A 21,783-nucleotide genomic window follows, 5' to 3' on the forward strand; every position below is an offset into this window, starting at 1 on the left:
ACCAAGATGCTCAATTTCTGAGATTCTGTCTACATTCTAAACAGGACTTTAGGCTAACAGTGCAGAATTTTCAGATCGCCATGTACTTATATCTGACATCGACTCTAACTGTATCTTCTTATCATCTCTGTCGGTTGTAATGATGATTAGAACCTGGGAGTTGATGGCAACAGTTTATATAGAAACCAGGAAACATGACAAGCCTTTTATTTAGCACTGTTTGTATCATCTGTCTGTCAACCTGTGCATATTTCATGACCGACTCTTGGCTTTCCAGAGGCTCGTCTTGCTTTGGTGTCTTATAGTTACCATTTCCTCGATGCTGGCCATGTTTTTCACTTCTGGCCAATAGAAAATCATTCATTTTGATCCATCTGCCCTTTTAATCTCAACTGCCACACATCACTGAAAGCACCCTTGCTCTTTAGCGAAAAGGAAACTGAAACAAACAACCAAGATGACTGTTCTGAAAAACCACAACATTCTGCCAGTCTCAAGCTTGACCTCCAGTCACGTTAAAAAAAAATAAAAAAAATAAAAAGGAAGCGCACTCGTCAGGGCTCACGAGTGCAGAGTAAAATCAGAGGACTACGCTGGAGAAAATGAACTGCAATTTAGATGCTTCCAAAGAATTCATGCACAGAAAGAAATAACCTCATCACTTTCTTTAGGATAAATGGTTATGGCTTATCAAAGATTCTATAGAAGGCTTCAGCTTGTACCACTCAGTTGGGTTTTCCTCTGAATAACTTAATGTCCCCTTCTTTTCTAAATTGCCATCTTTATTACTTATATGCACAGACAGTGCCTTCCCAATCCATTTCTTAAAAGGAAACTACCACTAAAATTAGTAAGGCTCTCCCTTTTAACTTATACTTAGATTATATCGGTATATTAAACTCGACACTTAACAACACATGCAATTATTTCATCATTTTAATAATGGCTATGGTAAAGCTAATGATAGTTTCTATTTAATCAGGTAAACCCAGGTAGACACTACCTGGGGATGTCCATCTACTCTCATACGAACAATACAGACCTCACTTTATCTGCATATGCTTTAATGTCTGATTTAATAATATGTAATATTATTTAAATATTAAATAAATATTTATTTAATACTAAAATTTTGTTTGCCTGTGTCCCATCCCCGCCCCCCCCCCCCTTAGACATGGTCTCTCTATGTAGCCCTGGGTGGCCTAGGACTTGCTATGTAGACCAGGCTGGCATCAACCTCACAAAGACTGAGCTGCCTCTGGCTCCCAAAAGCTGGGCTTAAAAGGTATGTGCCACCATGCTTAGAAATAACAGGCCATTTTAATGTTTAACTCCAGGATTTAAAATATTTGTGTGTGTGTGTGTGTGTGTGTGTGTGTGTGTGTGTGTGTGCGCGTGTGTGTATGAATGTGGGTACCCAAAGAGGTGAGAAGAGGGCATCAGTCTTTGGAAGCCGGAGTCACAGGCATCTGTAGCCACCTGGCTTGGGCGCTAGGATCTGCATACAGCCTTCAGTTTGAAGTAGCAAATGCTCGTAGCCAATGAGCCATCTCTTCTGCTTCTCACTTTTGTAAAACAAAAGGCACTCACTATTTTAACACTATTTTAACACTAACATACAGTATTCAAGTATGAGAGTACAAAATGCATGAAATGTTCCATGCTAAGCTTAAAAAGAACCAAATCATAGAATGTTCTAAGAAAAGGAGTTTGTTAGACACTTCAGAGTAGCTCACTGTCCTCATCGTTGAGTCTACACTCTGCAACCAGATGAGGTACAGGGCGGGGCCCTTGTGGTTTGTACAGAAACAGAAATGCCAATCATCTGTAAACTGCAGGCACTGACAGCTTTAAGCACATGAGTTTTAATGCAATGATCTAATTCTCTGATGGATGAAAATGCCCTGTCAGTTTCCCTGTTTTCTGCAACTTGGAGGGGCTGAGGGGCTGTGGTAAAAAAAACAAAATTACATGTAAAGAAATCAGAATCGACAGGAGAGCGAGTTTGCAGAAAGTTTTAAAGAGTTTTACTCTAATTATTAGCATCAGATAAAAAGAACCCTCCACACTGAAAATTTTTATTTTTGGTTCTATCCACTGTGTTTTATTACCTTTCAGATTTAAAACATTAGGAAGCTGGACATGGTGATAGGCACCTTTAATCCCAGCACTTTTTGGATCTCTGTGAGTTCAGGCCAGCCTGGTCTACATAGTGAGTTCCAGGCTAGCCAGGGTTACAGAGTGAGAACCTGTCTCAGAAAATAAATAAGTAAGTAGGTAAATAAATAAATATATAAATATTAAAAAGTAAAGAAGAGAAATAAAACTCAAACATTCATAAAAATTCTCCCCAATTTTAATTGCAACTTAATCGGAATAGAAAATTAAGAACAGCTGTGATACACATGGAACCAAGACTAAAGATAACTTCCCATACATTACAAGTCTCTAGCGACCCACAGAACAGAATGGTGTCGGAACAGACAACAGAGAGAAATCAGAAAAGGCAATCCAGAGGTAAGTCCAAACACACTTGTCATCTTTCCATGTGACAAGTGTAACATTTTCAGGCCCATGAAAAATCAAGGGCCTTGTAATAATTAGAGCTTAGGTCATGGGTTATGCACCTGAGAAACAAAAAACAAAAAAACAAAAAACAACAAAAAACCCCCAAAACAAAACAAAACAAAAATACACAAACCAGGATCCTACCTCATATCGCATGCAACACTGACAACTGAAGTAAGGTTTGAATGCTTTTTATTTTAATGAGGTAAAAATATTCAAGTCAATTTGTCATGATCTTGAAGTATGTAAACCATGCTGAGCACAGCAGAAATCTCAGAAGTCAGAAAGGGAAAGACACATTAGATTAAATAATTAACAATTTTCATCTGACAAAAGTCATTATACACAGAGGGCAACATTACAGAGATATTTTCACACATATAGCAAACGATTAACACCTTTAAAAAACCGAGCTCCTAGGATTTGAAAATGAAAGATGGGCTACGAAAATGAAATGAAGACAAAAGAAACTCAAACAGACAATCTGACACATGAAAGCAGACTCAGCACTATGGGCAGGAAAGAAAATGAAAAATCAATCATCAGAGACAGTGGCAAGAATTCAGAAGGGGCATCCAGTGCTGTGGAGAGTGCAGGGAGCAGGAGGTGGCTTGCTTTTCCTCTGGGTAATCAAGCAATAATTTATTAAAATTAAAAACACACATACCGTTTGACCAAGCAATTCCACTTCTGGGAATCTACCCTATAGGGGAAAAAAGGACCAGTATGTAAGTGTGTTAAGTATAGACACAGTCGCTAAAGCATTGTTGCTGTGTATTAGGGCTGGCAACGGCAGTACTGGATAGGATATGAATGTCCATCAATGAAAAAACAAAACTGCTAAACATCTATCATGCCAAATACCATATAGTCCTTCAAACGAATGGGATAGAGTTGATGAAGGTGGAAGACAGTTGTGCTAAGGTGGGTAGCAATGTATGAATACAGTTTTCTGGGTCTAAAGAGAGGAATGGAAACACACAGAGCAACCTAACAAGTGCCACATGAGTGGTAAATGGAGATAGGTAGGGTTCGTGTTCAGCTGGCTTGCTAGCTAGCACGAGCACAGTTATGATTCCTATGAAGATTATCAGCCCACGTTAGTAGAAGTATTCCAGGGCATTTGCGTTTGGTAAGATGGCATTGAACGAACAAACAAATGATTCCTTGTTGGCTCACGCTCATCTCACTGGTGTTAATACTTGGTGACTTGCTGGTATCTACGTGTTTTTCCTGACTCCTCTATGTGGGGCCCATAGTTTATGCCCAAACTAAATAATTTGAGCCACACAGACTATACTCCATTTCCAGGAACCCCTCAACCATTTCTAAAGCACTGCTCCATGGGAAACAACTCCAAGCCACTTAGCTGCAAATCTTCCAGTAGTCACATTTTTCAAAATTTAAAAAATAAGAAGTAATGTAATTTCTTAATGATTCTAAGATTTATATATATACATATGTATGTATGTATGTATGCATGTATGTATGTATGTATACACACACACACACACACACACACACACACACACACACACGACAAAACCCAAACTGCACTCCAGAGGCATTGGCCTTCTGGGTATGCTTATGTGGATGGAAGGGTACAAACAGGTACACAAACACATGTATAGACTAGAGACAATGTTGGGTGCCCCCTCATCAATTGTTCTCCATCTATATTTTTGAGAAAAGATCTCTCACTAAATTTTGTGTTCACTGATTGGCTAAACTGGCTGCCAATTGAGCTCCAGGACTTCTTTTGTCTTCATCTCTCCACCACTGGAGTATAGCCACTCTACTTTCTACATGGCTGTTGGGCATTTGAACCTGGGTCCTCATGCTGGTCAGCATGTCACAGGCTTGAGACATCCTTCTAGCTCAGTAAACATAATTCTAATATCTTTCTCCTAATCACGTAGTTGCCCCTAAATTCTTTCCTTTCAATATGACCTTAAAGAATGATGAATGAGAAAATCCACATTCTTTCATATTTCAACCCAAGACTAGCCTAATGGGAAGAGTTCAACATATTCATGGTTAGGTTCAGAATTTCAAGTGGACTAGTCAAAGGGGAACTGTCATAATAAGATAAGCAAAGCTATTCCATAGGTGAAAATGAGCAAGGGAAAAAGTATCCAAGGACAACTGGACCACAGCTGGAGTAAGAGCCCAGGTATCAATAAGCAATTCTGACCTCTGGCTATATTTGGTGTGAAGCCAGGCATCTCAGTCATCTGAGCTAGTTAGCTTTTCTTTATGTTATTCAGACATTTTGGGTTAAGTTTTCCATTAGTTGCAATCAATCAAACGCTGACCAATCAATAAAATCTTCAATGGATACCACCATGTCCACGCAGAACTGTTTACTGAAAGGAACTCATTCAAAGGTCCCGATTTTCTACCATTTACTCAAGGTATCCTCATGTTCAATTACCTTTGTTTGGTAACATTTGGGAGAATTTTCTGGAAAAAAAAAAAAAACCCTTAGTGGAGATCCTCAGGCTACCACTTGGTCACCCAGTGACTATGCAAGAGCAGTTCTCTGAGGGACATCAGGTCTGTGAAGCCTCAAAGCAGCCAGCATCTCTCACTCTCATTCCATTTTCACTTCTGTTCCTCCCTCACTACACCTCTTTTTCCAATATGTTGAGTAGGTAACTGTTCGGGGTCGGGGTTAGCAGTTTCCATGCACACTGGAGGACATTCAACTTTATTCCTGGCTCTTTTTTACTAGAAAGGAAAGTGCCTGTCGACTTCCAATCATTAGGACAACCAAAGATATCTCTTCACATCATCAAATGTCTCCAGGGAAGGGAGAACTGAAAAATGTCCTGCAGCACAGCCTTCCTAGGTCTTTCCTTGGCCAGTAAACTCTGGTCAGTCTTCCTCTCTCATTGTCCCTTAGCATGAGCCAGAACTCTCTTGCTATCCTTCTTTCTGGGGGAAAAAAAAAAAAAAAAAAAAAAAAAAAAAAATATATAATATATATATATATATATATATATATATATATATATATATATATATATATACACACTGCTTCCTTCTGATTGTAGATATGAATCACTGCTTGAAATGTTCCGAGAACTGCCCTGTTGCACAATCCTGAGATTGTGAACTGTAAAAAATGTTACTTTTAGGCGTGGCAAGGGCCTAGCACACACCTTTAACCCAAGAGCTTTCCCGGTACTGTAAACAAGTCCTTGAGGTGTGACTCAGTCCTAGCACACATCTTTAATCTAAGAGCTTTCTGTACACAGGATTTAGTAAAATTAACCCTAGGTCAAGAGGCAGAGCCAAGAAACCAGCTGACAGGGATTAAGTAGAAAGGATGGGACTTTGAGAGAGGAGTATTTAAGACAGTGTGGGGAGGTAGGAGCTTTTTGGCTCTTTGGATTTTAGCTTTTTTTTTTAAACAACACTGGCCTTTCGGGCATTCCCCTTGGACTTCTCTGAAAAGAATTTTCTGATGAAGTAAATGCTATGTCTGTTTCTCACTCCCCAGGTCAGGGACTGGATCCATATGTACCATATGAAGTCACTGCCATCTCCCCCTCTCCTATGACAACGTGTCCTTCTCTCTAACCCATCTCTAGGACTAGACTTATGTAATAATTACTGGAGACCCATCACAGCTCCTCAGATTTACCTACAGTCTTCAAGGGGAAAAAAAAAACCTTGTGGGTTTTCTTGTAGAAGTGGACAAACAGTCGCATAAGTTTAAGCACCCCGGGCAGCTAAAAACAACTTTGAAATGCATAAAGCTGAAGGTTCAGCAACAATAACAATAAAGATTCACAGTCAAGCCATGAACAAGACAGCGTGGCATAGACATAAAGACAAACAGATCAATGAAACAAAACAGAAAGCCTGTCAACAGACACTCGCAGGCAGGGACAACAGGGCTTTGACAAAAATACACAGAATTTCAATGGACAAAGGACAGCCTTGTCAACAAATGGCACCAGCAGTATTAGATGTTTACATAGAAAAAACAGGAACTTTCATTCATATCTCACTGGATGCGCAAAGATCAACTCAAAATTAAGCACAGATCTAAACATATAAAAGTTCTGGAAAACAGAGGGGGAAATTTATGACCTTGGATTATGTAGATTTCTTACATTCAACGCCAAAGAACAAACTGATAGGCCATCAGAAATCAAAATATCTTCTCTTCTGATTATAAAGAGAACAACTGCTCCCCCTCCCTGGGCTGGGAGGCTACATTTATAGGTTCTACATCTTTTACCCATGTTTGCAACTTGAGATCTTTCAGATTGCTGAATATTTTAAGTTTTGGGTTTCTGGATTAGGGAAGGTAGCAGATTTATTCATAAAGTCCAAATATTATCAACTTCCCAAGTACCATCAAGAAATAAATGAATAATCAGACAGTGAGGTTGCCATGCAACAGACTATTACCTAGCAATGGAAAGAATTAGTCTTAACATATGCAACACATCTGTTAGAACACTGGCTGGACTACAGAACGGTTCTATTAAGTGAAAGAAGCAAGACCAAAAGTGGAAAAGAAAGGGGGAGGGTGTTATTTACAGTATCATTTCACTTATCGTTTTTTAAAAGTGCAACCTAATCTCTGGGGAGGGGGATTGGCAGGGGTTATAGGAAGCATTGATAGTTTCCTGGCTGGGGTACATGGGTGGAGGTAGAAATGCAAAGGACAGAAGGAACCTCACAGGGGAGATGGGCAGTCCACACTCTGGCTGCTGCTGCTGCTGCTGGTGGTGGTTGCACGTGCACACTTTGTTTCTGTACTTTGTATTTTGCAGAACTGAGGACAGATGCGGAATCTCACCCATGTGAGGCAAGCATTCTATCAGTGAGCATTCACAACCCTCAAATGCGGGCTGGAAACTATGTGTGCTTTCCTGTATGCCAACTAGGCCTCGATCAAAGTGCCTTCTTAGTGGGAGTAAAACTGTAAGGCCAACTGGTAGACCCCGTAGGGTTACCATATCCTTGGGGACAGCTGAACTTGGCTCAGGCTATGTGGGATTCCAGGAGAGGAAGCAACTGGGGGGATGGCTGTTTTATAGAATTTTGCTAATAGCTTCGGAGCAACAGAACTCCAAGTTCTTGGTATCCTGTGGTGGTACATATCCTGTGCACTAGAGTGGGGAGTGATTAGGCACAGCCTCTGGAAGTGCTGAGCAAAGATCTTTGCTATGATTCTCCTCTTAAAAATCTGGAAGGAGGGGCTGGAGAGATGGCTCAGAGGTTAAGAGCACTGACTGCTCTTCTAAAGGTCCTGAGTTCAATCCCCAGCAACCACACGGTGGCTCAAAACCATCTATAATGTAATCTGATGCCCTCTTCTGATGTGTAGGTGTACATGCAGGCAGAGCACTGTATACATAAATAAATAAACTTTTTTAAAAAAATCTGGAAGGACCAGTCTGGTGTGATGGCCCATATCTTTAATCCCAGACAAAGGCCAGCCTGGTCTACAAAGTAAGTTCCAGGACAGCCAGGGCTTCATAGAGAAACCCTGTCTTGAAGGAAAATAAACTCTGCAAGGATAGCCTCTGCCAATCACTATTACATGTTCCTCACAGTGTATAAATGCAGCCATGTGGAGCAAAACACAGGAGAAGACAACAGAAGGAAAGACAGAAAGAAAAGGAAACCGACCTGATATAAAACTAAGGAGCCACAGGACTGGAGAGATGGCTTAGAGGTTAAGAGCATTGACTACTCTTCCAGAGGACCCAGGTTCAAATCCCAGCACCTACATGACAGCTCACACCTATCTGTAACTCTATGATCTGACACCCTCACACAGACATACATACATGCAGGCAAAGCACCAATGCACATTAAAAAAAAAAAAAAAAATCTAAAAACAACAACAAAATTAAGAAGCCTGGATTCCCAAAGACAACAATTTACCCAATGCTTATGACAATATTTGTCTATGAGTCCACCAGAATCAACTCCATTAACATACAAATCATATCTTAGAACGGCAGCATTGTCCGCCCAAGACATGAAACCCACATACTGATCTATTAATTTATCTCAGCGTGTGATGTCGAGTATGGTATTTCAAACACCTTTCAGCTCATCCAAGTGCTTCTATGGCCCACAAGGACTGGTTTTAACATTTAAACTAATTTGCTATAGACACAGAAAGGAGGGGGAAAACCCTTTTGTTTATTTTTTCACATGGTTGACTCTTGATTTGTTAAGATACTAAACACAGCGCATTGTATCCTGAATTACAAACCCCTGGTGAACACACACTCGTGTGACCCTGCTACACAAAAACGAGCACTTGCAGCTTCAGCAAGGAGGCCACACCAACCCTGTGCCAACCTGTGTCTACCCAGAGGGTCGGTGACCATTCCCTGAAAATAAACGTAATCCCTTTTATCCACAGTAGCTACGCTTGCAGGAGTCATGCAGTAGCACTGAGTGCTTAAGGAGAATGCCCTCTACAGTCACTTGAAAAAAATAAATCTCGGGCTGGAGAGATGGCTCAGAAGTTAAGAGCACTAGCTGCTCTTACTAAAGGTCCTGAGTTCAATTCCCAGAAACCACATGGTGGCTCACAACCATCTATAATGAGATCTAGTGCCCTCTTCTGGCCTGCTGGCTCACATGTGGGCAGAGTACTGTGTAAATAACAAATAAATGAATCTTTTTTAAAAATGAAGAATTTAATTCTTAACAATAAATAATTAAATAAATAGATAAACATCCAAGCTAGCCTTTGCCTCTAAGCTGACTTGTCTCGTTAAAAAACTTATCCACCCCTACTACACTAAAGGCTACCACCATAGGGAATCCATTTGCAGGGAAGCTGGGACTCAGTATGAAGTGTCTATGCAAGGTTAATTTTATGGATCTCTGTGATACACCAACTGTTAAAAGTCAGGTCTTCTTGTGCCATAGAGTACAAAGGATATCCTACACTTCTTCTTTTCTTTTAAATTTTTTATTAATTAATTCATTCATTCATTCACTTTACATCCTGGTCATAGCCCCTCCCTACCCCCCTAATCCTACCTTCTCTTCCTCTTCCTCCTCCCCCCTCCTCTATTCCTCAGAAAAGAGGAGTTTCCTTCACCTTCCGCATCTACCCCACCTCATCAAGTTGCGTCAGGACTAAGGATATCCTCTTCCCCTGTGACCTGGCAAGGCAGTCCTGCTAGGGGAAGTGATTAAAAAAAACAAAAAAACAAAAAAAAAAAAAACCCCAAAAAACAAAAAAACAGACAACAGAGTCCATATCAGGGACAGCTCCTGCTCCCCTTGCTAGACGACCCACGTGAAGCCTGAGCTGCCCATCAGCTACATGTGTGTAGGAGGCCTAGGTCTAGTCCACGCATGGCATGGTCCTTGGTTGAACCTTCAATCTCTGCAAGACCCCCTGGGCCCTGGCTAGTTGGCTCTGTTGGCCTTCTTGTGGAGTTCCTGTCCCTTTCAGGTCCTTTTCTAGTTCTCCCCACTTTTCCACAAGACTCCCCATGTTTCACCCAATGCTTGGCTGTGAGTCTCAGCATCTGTTTTGAATCACTGCTGCATAGAGCCTTTCAGAGGACAACTCTACTAGGCTCCTGTCTGCAAGCACAGCAGAGTATTTAGTTAATAGTGTCAGTGGCTGGCTGTTTACCATGGGGTGGGTCTCAGTCTGAGCCAGGCATTGCTTAGATATTCCCTCAATCTCTGCTCTACCTGCTCTACCTTTATCCCTGCACATCTCATAGGCAGCATAACTTTGGGGTCAAAGTTTTTGTAGGTGGGTTGGTGTTCCCCTCCCTCTACTAGGAGTCTTCTCTAGTTAGAGGCTGTCCTCTTCAGTCTCCACAGCCCCTGCTACTAGGAGTCTCTGCTAGAGTCCCTCTCACATCCTCCCAGAAGGCTACCCTGTCTTAGGTCTCCACCTTGTCACAGAGATACCCTCACCTGCAGTTTCTCTTTTCTCTGCATGCCTCTGTCCTAGTCCCCCGGCCCCTGCGCCTCACCCCGCCCCACGCCTTTGCTCTCCACAGGTCTGATCTCCATCCTCACTTCTCTCTGCGCTCCTGCTCCTATCTTCTTCCCTCTCTTCATCCACTACCCCCGTCTAGTCTAGTTCCCCTTCTGAGTGAGATTTAAGCATCCTCCCTTGGATCCTCCTTGTTATCTATCTTCTTTAGGTCTGTGCATTGTAGTATGGTTATCCTGTACTCTGTGGCTAAAATCTGCTTATAAGTGAATACATACCATGTGTGTCTTTCTGGATCTAGACACCTCACACCCAGGGTGATCTTTTCTAATTCCAACCATTCGCCTGCAAATTTTACGATTTCCTTGTTTTGAGTAGCTGAGTAGTATTTCATTGTGTAAATGTACCACAGTTTCTTTAGCCATTCTTCAGTGGACCCCAAAAATGTAACCAGAGAACTCTTACAGCTGATGAACACCTTCAGCAAAGTGGCTGAATACAAGATTAATTTAACTCCCCCCTCAAAAAAACATTAACCCTCCTATATACAAACCACAAACAGGCTGAGAAAGAAATTAGGCCACAAACAGTATAAAGAAAGTATCTTGGTGTAACTCTAAGCAAGCGAGGCAAAGGCCTATATGACAGGAATTTCAAGTCTCTGAAGAAAGATATTGAAGAAGATATCAGAAGATGGAAGGATCTCCCATGCTCATGGATTGGGAGAAACAACATAGTAAAAATGGTCATTGTACCAAGAGCAATCTACAGATTCAATGTAATCCCCTTATTTTCTTAGACACAGTCTTGCATAGCCCAGCCCAGGCTATCCTTGAACTTAGCAGAGGATGACATTGGATTTCTAATCCTCTTGTCTACACCTTCATAAGGGCTGAAATTATACAGTGCTGGAGACTGGACACAGCCAATGCTGTCAGCCAAGTATTCTACCAACCAAGCAATCCGCAGAGCTCAACACACAGGTTCGTTATCTCTCTCTCTCTCTCTCTCTCTCTCTCTGTGTGTGTGTGTGTGTGTGTGTTAATAAAGCAAGAATATTTCCATGAAAGCAACTATAATATATCCCAATATGTATGAGAGATTATATTACAGACATTTCAAAAGCATTTCCCTAAATTCTATAAACACTTTTAAATTCAGTACTAGAATTTTCATTCTAGGGACTAGAGGTCATACAAGCTCAGCAGGTAAGGAGCTTGCTATGTAACCATGGAAACCTAAGTTTAAATCACCAGTACCCACAGTAACAGCAGAAAGCAGTATTGCATGTCTGCAACCCCAGCCCTGGTTACTGGGTCCTAGGGCCTTGCTGCCTAGCCAGCCCAACGAACACTGTGAGTTCTAGGTGCAGTGAGAGAATCTGGTCTCAAAAAATAAGGAAAAGAATCATAGAAGAAGGCTCTCAACATTGATCTCTGGCCTACACATGTGCATACACATGTCTACACACACACACATACACACACACACACATACACACACACACACATACACACACACACACATACACACACACACACATACACACACACACACACACACACACAAATACCCCCATTCACACAAATGCATGCCCACAAACATATATACATACACATAAAGACTTTTCATTCTAAAATATTAAAAAATAGCCTCCTATGTGAGATGCTACCCATGTATCGCTACATGACAATCAAATTTATATAATAAATCAAACCTTTTCCTCTCATTTGTGTTCAGTGGACTATCTGTGTAGAATTTCCTAATGATACAGAGGAAAATGTTGTCTGGGAAAAATGCAGGACTTCCAGCTGGCCCTTAGGGAGGAGGGTGCAGCAACTAAAAGGCTCCATGGGCACACCCCACACTCTACCATGTAAATGCAGGGGCGTGCTCAGATCCATCCACTTTACCTAACAATAGGCTAAAAGACAAAGCAGGTATCATTTTATGAAAAAAAAAAAAAAAAAAATCCCCGCTAAATCTCCGAGGATGAGATCTCCACTGCAGAAGGAGAGAGAAGGGACCCGCCCCCCCCCCCCCCCCCACCCCCCCACCCCGGCCCAAAGTACTTTCAATTTTCTCAGGCCACTACAGAGAGGAAGGAAGGAAGATCTGAAGCCTCCTCAAGAGACACTCAAGAAGCCCGCTTCTCCCTGGCCTGCTCATCAGAGGCCCAGTCTGCTTCTACACAATGGGATACAGAGAGAACAATGCTGCCTTCAGAGGGCGGCTCACGTGGCTAGTTGGATAATGAATACATCCAAGAGTTGCCAGTTACCACAGCTGCTGGACACCACAGCCCTGACTTGGGCACCTATCATCGGTCTCTTTGTCATGCTGGGGTACACTTTGTTCCCAGTGGTGCTGGGGGTTTGATCAGTGTGTTTTCCCTCCGTTGAAACAGTGAGTGGAAAGTTTTAAGAACTTGCCTGACCTTCCAGAATATTCGAGGAAGCCGTGATGAGCATGGCAAAGGGGAGGCATGCTCTGTGAAGCTCACTCCTTGATTGGTCCACACTATGGAGGTCGGTGTGAAGTCTTCCATCCACAGAACAAATATCCATGGTCATGCTAACACTCAAGCATATGACACCCCAGTCTCTGGTGGTTGGGAACCCTAAATTCCGCCCATGTTCCACAATCAGTGTACTAGTTGAGGGCACCACACCCTCTTAGTTGCTGGTTCATCACTGGTTCATCATTAATCAAATAAAGTGAGTTTAAATAAAGTTTCTCTCAAAGGATTCTCCGAGCTTTGAAATCCTATAACTAAAATTTTCCATTTCCCTCAACACTTAACCTGTCCCGAGCCACAGTGCCAAGAAGTGACCTTACACCGTGCTGAGGAAGAAGTGATTGTTCTGGGAAAGGGACTGCTCAACACTTGAAGCTAGCTCTCCCATGCCCTGGTGAGTCTGTCTCCATTGTGCGGGCAGAAACCTCTGGCTGTCAGGGTTGATCACTGCAGTGCTCAGCGTATAGTCAAAGTCCTACGCAAAGCCAAGAGGCCACCTGCCCACTCTCAGAAAAATCTAACGAAACAGCCTCCTAGAAAATGTTACTAAAGTGATCTGGCGTTGGTTAGGAGCACTTCCTCAGGGCTGGAGACTTGGATGGCAGCACATACGTTCTAGAGGACCTGAGCTCAGTTCCCAGCACCCACACAGAAGTTCACAACCATCTGTAACTCTGGACACTCACATGGCATACACACAGGCATACAGATGAAACATTCATAGGCATGAAAAATAAAATAAGTCTTTAAGCAATATTGGAGAAGGAGAAAAAGAAGAAAAAAAAGAAGAGGAAAAGGAAGAAGGAGAGGGAGAGAGAGAAGGAGAAGGAAAAGAAGGAGGAGAAGGAGAAGGAGGAGGAGGAAGAAGAGGAGGAGGAGAAGGAGGAGGAGGAGGAAGAGGAGGAGGAGGAGGAGAGGAAGAGAGGGAAGGAGGGAGAAGCAAAAAGGGAAGAAAAGACGAGAAGAAGAAAGAAGAAGAAACTACGCCTTCCACTGCTTACTTGGTGGGTTTTTTGACTAACCCAACAGACTGCAAATAAATAGCATTGGCCTGTCATATTTTCAAAAACTTAACAAATACACAGCACATTTGTATGCCAGGCACAACCAGAAACACTTTTCAAATATTAATTTAACCCTCTGTAGTGGTTTGAACAGGTTTGACCCCCCCCCCCCCCCGTAGACTCATGTGTTTGAATGTTCTGCCCAAAGGGAGTGGCACTATTAGGAGGTGTGGCCTTGTAAGAGGAAGTGCGTCACTGTGAAGGCGGGGCTTTGAGCTATTAAATGCTCAAGCTACACCCAGCGTGAGACAAATCCAGTCTCCTCCTGGCTGCCATCAGATCAAATTTAGAACTCTTGGTTCCCCTAAAACCATGTCTGGCTGCCTGCTGCCATGCTTCCCACCATGATGACAACAGACTAATCCTCTGAACCTGTAGGCCAGCCCCAATTAAATGTTTTCCTTTATAAGAGTTGCTGTGGTCATGGTATTTCTTCACAGCAATAAAACCCTAACTAAGACATCCTCTGAACATCTCCAGGATTGAGGACTAGTTCTGTCTTACAGATGAGAAACGAAGATGCACAGAAGCTAGGTAACTTTTAGAGCTCCCAGAGCTAGGTAACTGGCAGAGACCAAATCCAAACCCAGGCAGTGCTCCAAAGCCCTGCGGTTTCCCACAGACCAGCAGATGAGAAAAGGTAACTTAGCGAGAGAGCTATCTGCGCTCCCTGGACCCTGATCACACTGTATGAGCTAAAAAAAAGGAATTGCTTGTGGAAAACACTTCCCAGATCTACTTGGACTCCAATTTGCTAATGTTATTCTAGTAAATGCAGTACTCATAACTTCCCTTCACGCATCTGAGGACCCAGAGCTGGAAGGCCAAGTTCACCAACCTAAAGCCCAAAGCTCACCTAAAAATGGTAGTTCTCAGCTAGAAAAAGTGTTTTGTATTCCCCTTTAAGAATTTGCACAAACTGGCCCCTCCCCCGGCCCCGACACGCATACACCTAATCTCCATGTTTGTAGGTACATATGGGTTCTGGGGATCCTAAACCATCCCAAGATAACCTAATCCTCTCCCCTGGAGTGGAATGAAGGTTTTAATTTCCAAAGGTAAGTACATTTCCCCCCCCCCCCCCCCCCCCCGACTCTCAGCCCACACTGTTCTGTTTTTCCAGCCAAGCCTGTAAAGAAAGGCCGCAAATGCATGCCAAATGCCACACTGGCTACTCGATGAATATATAAACGCAGCTGACATTCTCCACAGCCCGAATCCCTCTCTTTATTCCGGGGTATATTACACCACTCGCTCTCTTTTTATATAAACATGCCACTTTAAATGCTAATTCAGATGCAACACTCAATTTTTTTTTTCCCCTTCGTTTTGTTTTGGGATTTCTAACATTCAACATGACACTGGACTCCTATTTGGCTTTGACAGGAGATATTCTGAATTCTTAGTTCAATATTTGTGGGGGTGGGAGGATAGAGTGCTACAGAGAAAATAAATTTGTTTTTAAAACATAGCCAAATATGGTTTGCACGTCTTCTATTTTGCTTGAATTAAATCCCTTTCTTCTCTTTCCGGAAATTTTGCCTTCATCTTGCTGGGAAAAAAAAAAAAATCACAAATCTTTTTCAAATCTATTGCAAAACCAAGGCGATCCCCTCTCCCTGCGTTCTGGAAATAACCTCATTTTACACAAACTACTTTTCAAAACAGTCAGGTAAGGCATTATGTTCTGAGCTTAAGTCTATTTAAAAAGTACACATACCTATACATACCAATAGCATTTGCCCAAGCCTTCTGAATGGCCTAGAAGGTCCCTACCTAGCCTGTCTTGAGACGAGGAATTCCAAGCTCAGAAAAGCCCTGATCCAGTACAGGTAACTCAGACACACCTTCTGTAAGACACACTCCAGTGTCAAGTTTAGCCATCTCAGCCCGCCTGGGTTTCCAGGGACCAGCACTATTACTGTGCTCTGAAGGTCCTTAGCACTCTATGACAGCAATCGCTCTTATTTCCCACCCCATCCCGGATACCCTTCACTCTGCTCATGTGCAGAAGACGGCCAGGAAGAAGTGGGATGTGTGTACTGCCTTCTCTGCGCTTAGTAATTTATTCATATAGCAAAGGTGTTTCAACATCTACCCAAGCCCCTGGTAGACTGGTCTCTGGCCACTTCTGCTAATAGGCAGTGACAGGGTAACTAAACGTGCAGTTAAAAACATGACAGTTGGGCTTCCTTGTGTGTCTTCTTGTCTCCTTTCCTGTGGCTGAAGGCACAGGGGAACAGCAAAGGCTCACACACAGGTGGGGAAAGCTGCCCATTAGTGAGTCCACACACTGGTGAAGAAACGCTCATTTCCTACGAGGAAGACTTCTCCCCTCAAGAGATGAGGGTGACAGTGACACTGGGACCAAACTGACCACTCTTGGATCAGGCACACCCTGACCTCTTCTCCACAGCCTGTGCACCTTGGGATCTTGCCCTTCCCTTTCTTAATCAGTTTAGAAGCTTTTTTTTGAGCTGTGTGGGCTCCTTTTCAACAATCTGAATTTGCTACTTATCTGACAGCAAGCTGGGCTCCTTATCTTTGGGGGCTCTGTAGAACAAATCGACAGCTCTTCTGAATTATTTAGGGGATCTCCTGATGTGACAAGAAAGCCCAGACTGTATAATTTCTGTGTTGGAAATTACCAGGGGATATTACAGACACAGGAAAACAAGGGTGTCTGGAAGATCTATACTGCAAATTATAGAATCATGGAAATACTAAGTTTGTACTGTCTTTGAGGCTCACTAGGGAGAATTCTAGCTGACTAGCCTTTTGTAAATGGAAATATAAGACATATGGTGATCATCTGAGGGAACACTGTCAATCAATGTGCTTTCATGCCATTGTCTATGATGACTGGATTGGTGGAGCTGAAAATCTGATGGCTGTAGTAAACCCCCTTGGAGGCTCATCAATATGAGGGGTCTCCTGAAGAGACAGGTGCTTCCTCTGGCCCACTCAGGTGTCTTTAGATGACTGGGGTATTACTTAACCAAGATGTCAGGGGTGTAGAACACCATGGCATGTAGCACTCTCAGAGAACTACATGAAAAGAACAGACGCTCAGAATCAACTTGGCAGGGGAAGGGGGAGGGGAGGGCAATGGTTCCTTTATGTGTTTATATTTCCAATATAGCTATGTGGAAGGAATAAGTCCTTCTTGCTTCTTATAATTACTTGTCTATTTAATTTGCATATGAAGCTGGGTGGTCAAAGCTAGCATTCTGATACAGCCAGAGTCCAAGTTTTTAACTTAAAACACCATTCCCATGACTATTCCACCAAGTCTCCCATTAATGAGACTTCTGCTGTACCCAAAGCCTGGTACAGGCAAGTAAAATATTAAAGGGGAATATTATCAAGAGGCACATGAAAGAATTTCTGGTTCTAGGGAGTATCCGAGTAGGTGTGGTGGAGATGCACACTGTTTTACATATAGATAAGGAGCCAGGCTTCCTACAGGCCTATATAACAGTGTACTGTTATTACTTAGACTCCTAATGTGTGTCTACCATGGCTAGCATTAGAGGGCTACAGCTACTTTCAGTAGAGTGAAAGGAAAAGGTGATCAGAGAAGAAACGGAAGTTGATGAAGACACCAGCGCTGCTGCCAGATGAAGAAATTAAGGTAGAACATGGCACCGCGTCTGACTCTCAGGTGCCATTCCTCAGCGTGCATGCGTCCCTTTCTAGAGCTCCTATGTACAGTACGAGCTGCTTACCCTTCGGGTCCCTGCTGCTGGGTACCCCTAAAAGCCACTTCTAAAGCTTGTGTGGCCAAAGACCGCAAAGCCGACACACCACCCAAGTATCATTCATTGCTTCTGCAAAATAAAAGTGGTAACTGTAGCGATTCTTTTTTTTTTTTTTTTTTTTTTTTTTTTTTTTTTTTATCCCCAAGTCCGTAGGGCTCCATGCAAGAACATGACAAAGGGAAGGATAAAAAGGAAAGCCCTGTTAAGTAGCAGGGAGAATCAACTGCTAAGAACAGATAGTACAATTTCCTTTGCTTTGTGGAGAGATCTGAAAGCCCATTAAAAAGCGAGAGGGCGGGAGGTGGGAAGAGCTGGCTCCAGCCAATTTCCTGCTCCGCTCTCTAGGGCATAAACACTACAGAGGCACTCTGGGGAATTCCATAAAATAAATAAATAAATAAGCAAATAAATAAATACAAATTTAAAAGGCCTCTGTCCTGGGGAGCTGTTTATTTAGGCAATTAACAAAACACAGAGGCACTTTTAAAAATAAGTGGTAGCTGTCAGGGGCCTATTCATAAGTTCACATCTTAGCTGTTTTCACTTTTTCCACTTTTTTTTTGCCTGAAAAAAAATAAAAAATAAAAAACAAAAAACCTCCTTAGGCACAGGCAAGTCCTCAATAGGAAACCAACAATACTGACGACACAGAGAGTGGTAACCGGCCAAATAAAGATCATGTCAAGAGAGTCTCTGTGTCCTGGGCTGAACTTATGACACCAAGGACATAGAATCTGCCACTCAGTCATATAGGAGCTCTGTCCTAGCAGACAGGCTTGGTGACGTGGGCTAGAGAGACCCAGCAGAATACATTGACTTTGTTGGAGGCCACCTGACTGGTGGAGGTAGGCTGTGTCTATGCCACAAACAGCCGTGCTAGGGACGGCTCTGTAACAGGCATCTTGCGTGGCAGGAAGAACTGTGAGACTCGAGTTCCAAAGCTCCAAGTTCTAATTCATCACCGTAAAGCAATGATCTCATTTTCCTCTTGGCCCAAACTCTGAAATAGACATTGAAAATATAGTATCTATGTGTCATTTTTAACCCCTGGGCAAAGGTTTGGTACAAAGCTTGAATTGCACTTTGACACAATCAAGAACGTTAAGTCATAGAAGATGTAATGAAATCACCATGTACTTACCATGCTAGCCACATTGGCGACCCATGAAGCTTCCTGTAAGAGCCACACGAACGCCATGCCTGTCATTTTCTACAGTAGCAACTTTTCACACAAAGCTGGCTCCCATGCAGGCCTTACACTTCTACAGTAAGCGTATTCGGAAACCACGAAATTTTGTTGTATACTTTAAAGGTAACGTAAATGCAATGCAAACAACGTTTTTGTCTTATAGCGTAAATGGTAACGTTACTGCCTTCCCTCATCACTGTATTCGTCTGAATGTTTAACCTTCTACATGGCGCTTCTTTGCTATTCACTACCAACACTTTGGTAGACGGCTGAGGGAAAAAGAACGCAGAGCATGGTAACTTAAGCTCCAAGGAAATGGAAGGGGAAAAAAAAAAAAAAAAAAAAAACTGCTCTGAGAGGCAGGGACCCAAAGCCTTCCTTGAATGGAGAAGAGAGGCTAAAATCCACCTAATACAGCAAGCTGAAGCAGAGATAAGATTTGAGGCCTTACAGAAGATTAGAGTGCTGGAAAGCCTGAGGGAAAAACCTGCTGCCGCCACATTTATCTAGTAACAATCCTTCCTGGAGGGCAGCGCCCTTGGCTTTGCTTGTCTTTTGCTCTTTGCACTTCAGAATAAAGGTGTTAATCAACTCTGGCACCCTTTAGTCTTCACATTAGCGCCCATCAAAATGACTGCAAGGAATTAGAGGAGAAATGAATTATATTTTCTAGAAATTGCTGTTTGCTTTTATAACCACTCATTCATGAGGAAGCCTATTTTCTCTCTTATTTATTAAAGTTTTATTATTTTTTTCTTAATGTAGCATACGTGTTTTTAGGGCTGCACAAATAAAAGTTACTTAGAGCTTATTCGAAGCAATACTCAAACATTTCAAACAAAGCTAACAGATTCTATGATTTTAAAGTGGGAACATCAAGATACACAAATTACAAGCAGCAGACACGTCGAGCCCAAGTGACTCCCTCTGAGGCACAGACCCCCTGACAAGTTCAACCTTGTGACTTCGGGGAGCAAGGATTGTGAGGCCCAAGCTGAGGCCTGTGCAGTTGTTGACACTAACATGGAAAGTGAGGAACCTGGGCTGGAGAGATGGCTCAGAGGTTAAGGGCACTGACTGCTCTTCCAGAGGTCCTGAGTTCAATTCCCAGCAACCACATGGTGGCTCACAACCATCTATAATGTGACCTGTTGCCTTCTTCTGGCCTGCAGGTGTGCATGCAGGCAGAGCACTGTATACATAATGGTAAATAAATAAATCTTTAAAAAAGAAAAAAAAAAAAAAAAAGAAAAGAAAGCAAGGAACTCAACCCAACAGCAGGAGCAGGAGAACACCCAGACTTCCTGCAGAAGAGTGGAGGAGTTGCTAGGAGGCTTTTTTTTTTTTCAGTACACAAGGTGAAGAAGAGCTGGTAGAGCAGTCATGTACTGTGGCATTGGCTAAAACCAGCCCCTAAAAAAGCTATGTGGTCGTCCTTCGTTAAATCTCTATCAAAATGAAGCTGGCAGTGTTTTTAAAAGGCATTTCTTTTTGTGGGTGTCATAAAGGACCATGCATGCAGAGAATAGTCACTAGCCTGCAGTGTGGCATTCACTGAGGAGACCGAGGGCTGTGAGATTCTACAAGCCACATCACACATTGGTAATCGTTTGAGGATAACTGTAGTAAATATAAAACGTGTTTTTATTGTGAGGTTGACTCATGTGGAAATATTAGTTTTCACAAAATTCACTGTTGACCCCACGTGCTTCATTCTGCCACCCAATAAGTCAACTGATTTTTATTAGAGAAGGGACTTTAAATGCCCTATATAATTCAAAGCACAGGCCCCAAAGACACTTATTTCATTATCCTTTTTTTAAATTAATGATTCCATTTCCTCAAGTGAAGAAATGTTTTTTTTTTTTTCTCCTTATCAGGTGTTTTTATATCAACTCATGGCTATCAGCTAAAATGAACAGAACTGAGACTTCACTGTGTAAGTAATATTTAGCTCCTACAAATGTAGCAGATTTAATTTCTTAAATTGTATGAGCTTTCAATGGTTATTGGACATATATTAATGAATCTAAGGAGAATTACTGTAAAGGCTAAAACCAAATTTCTAAAGTTTTCAAATAAAGTATAAGAGAAAAATCCAGGGTGTTTGAGAACTAGATAAAAAGTATGGAGAAAATAGGATTGTTTGCCTGCAAAGAGATCTCATGTAGTTTTTCTACTTTTCTCACCTCTGATCTCTCATGGTAAGAAACAGCAAAAGTTTGAGTTTGGAGAACAGGGTCCTAACCATGACATAGAAAAGGAGAGCATTTAATCCTAAGGGCACGGCCCAGTGAAGGATAAAGCCATTAACCTCCAGCTAGGATGTGAAACTAGGAGCTGGAGACCCTGGACCTCAGAGACAAGTTTTACCGGCAAAATGATCAATTGTACACCTGGTGGTCTGAACTTGTTTCAAAAAGAAAAAGGAAAAGAAATAAAATGGTCTACAAAGCAAGTTTCAGGATGGCTAGGTCTATAGAGAGAGATACTGTCTCAAAACAAAACAAAGGAACAAACCAAAATCAAAACCAGAAAATAGACAGACAGATAGATAGACAGACAGACAGATAAAATATTTACAAATTATGCTGTTTAGGTTCCTAGATACAAACTCGGGTGTTTTCTTCAAATTTCACCCAAAAGATGAAAACAGTCATCATATAGATTTTATTCTTCTACAATGGGACTAGGTAATCTTATCTTAAATATCTCATTCCAAGTTTGAA

At 42.2% G+C, this 21,783-nt stretch overlaps 1 protein-coding gene across 2 annotated transcripts in view; it reads right to left on the bottom strand.

The window, feature by feature from the left end:
• Positions 1–21,783, bottom strand: part of Mast4 (microtubule associated serine/threonine kinase family member 4) — a 612,814-nt gene that overhangs the window by 266,925 nt on the left and 324,106 nt on the right. The gene's annotated exons all lie outside the window — the stretch shown is intronic.

Source organism: Acomys russatus, chromosome 30 (genome assembly GCF_903995435.1).
Source record: "Acomys russatus chromosome 30, mAcoRus1.1, whole genome shotgun sequence".
NCBI lineage: Eukaryota > Metazoa > Chordata > Mammalia > Rodentia > Muridae > Acomys > Acomys russatus.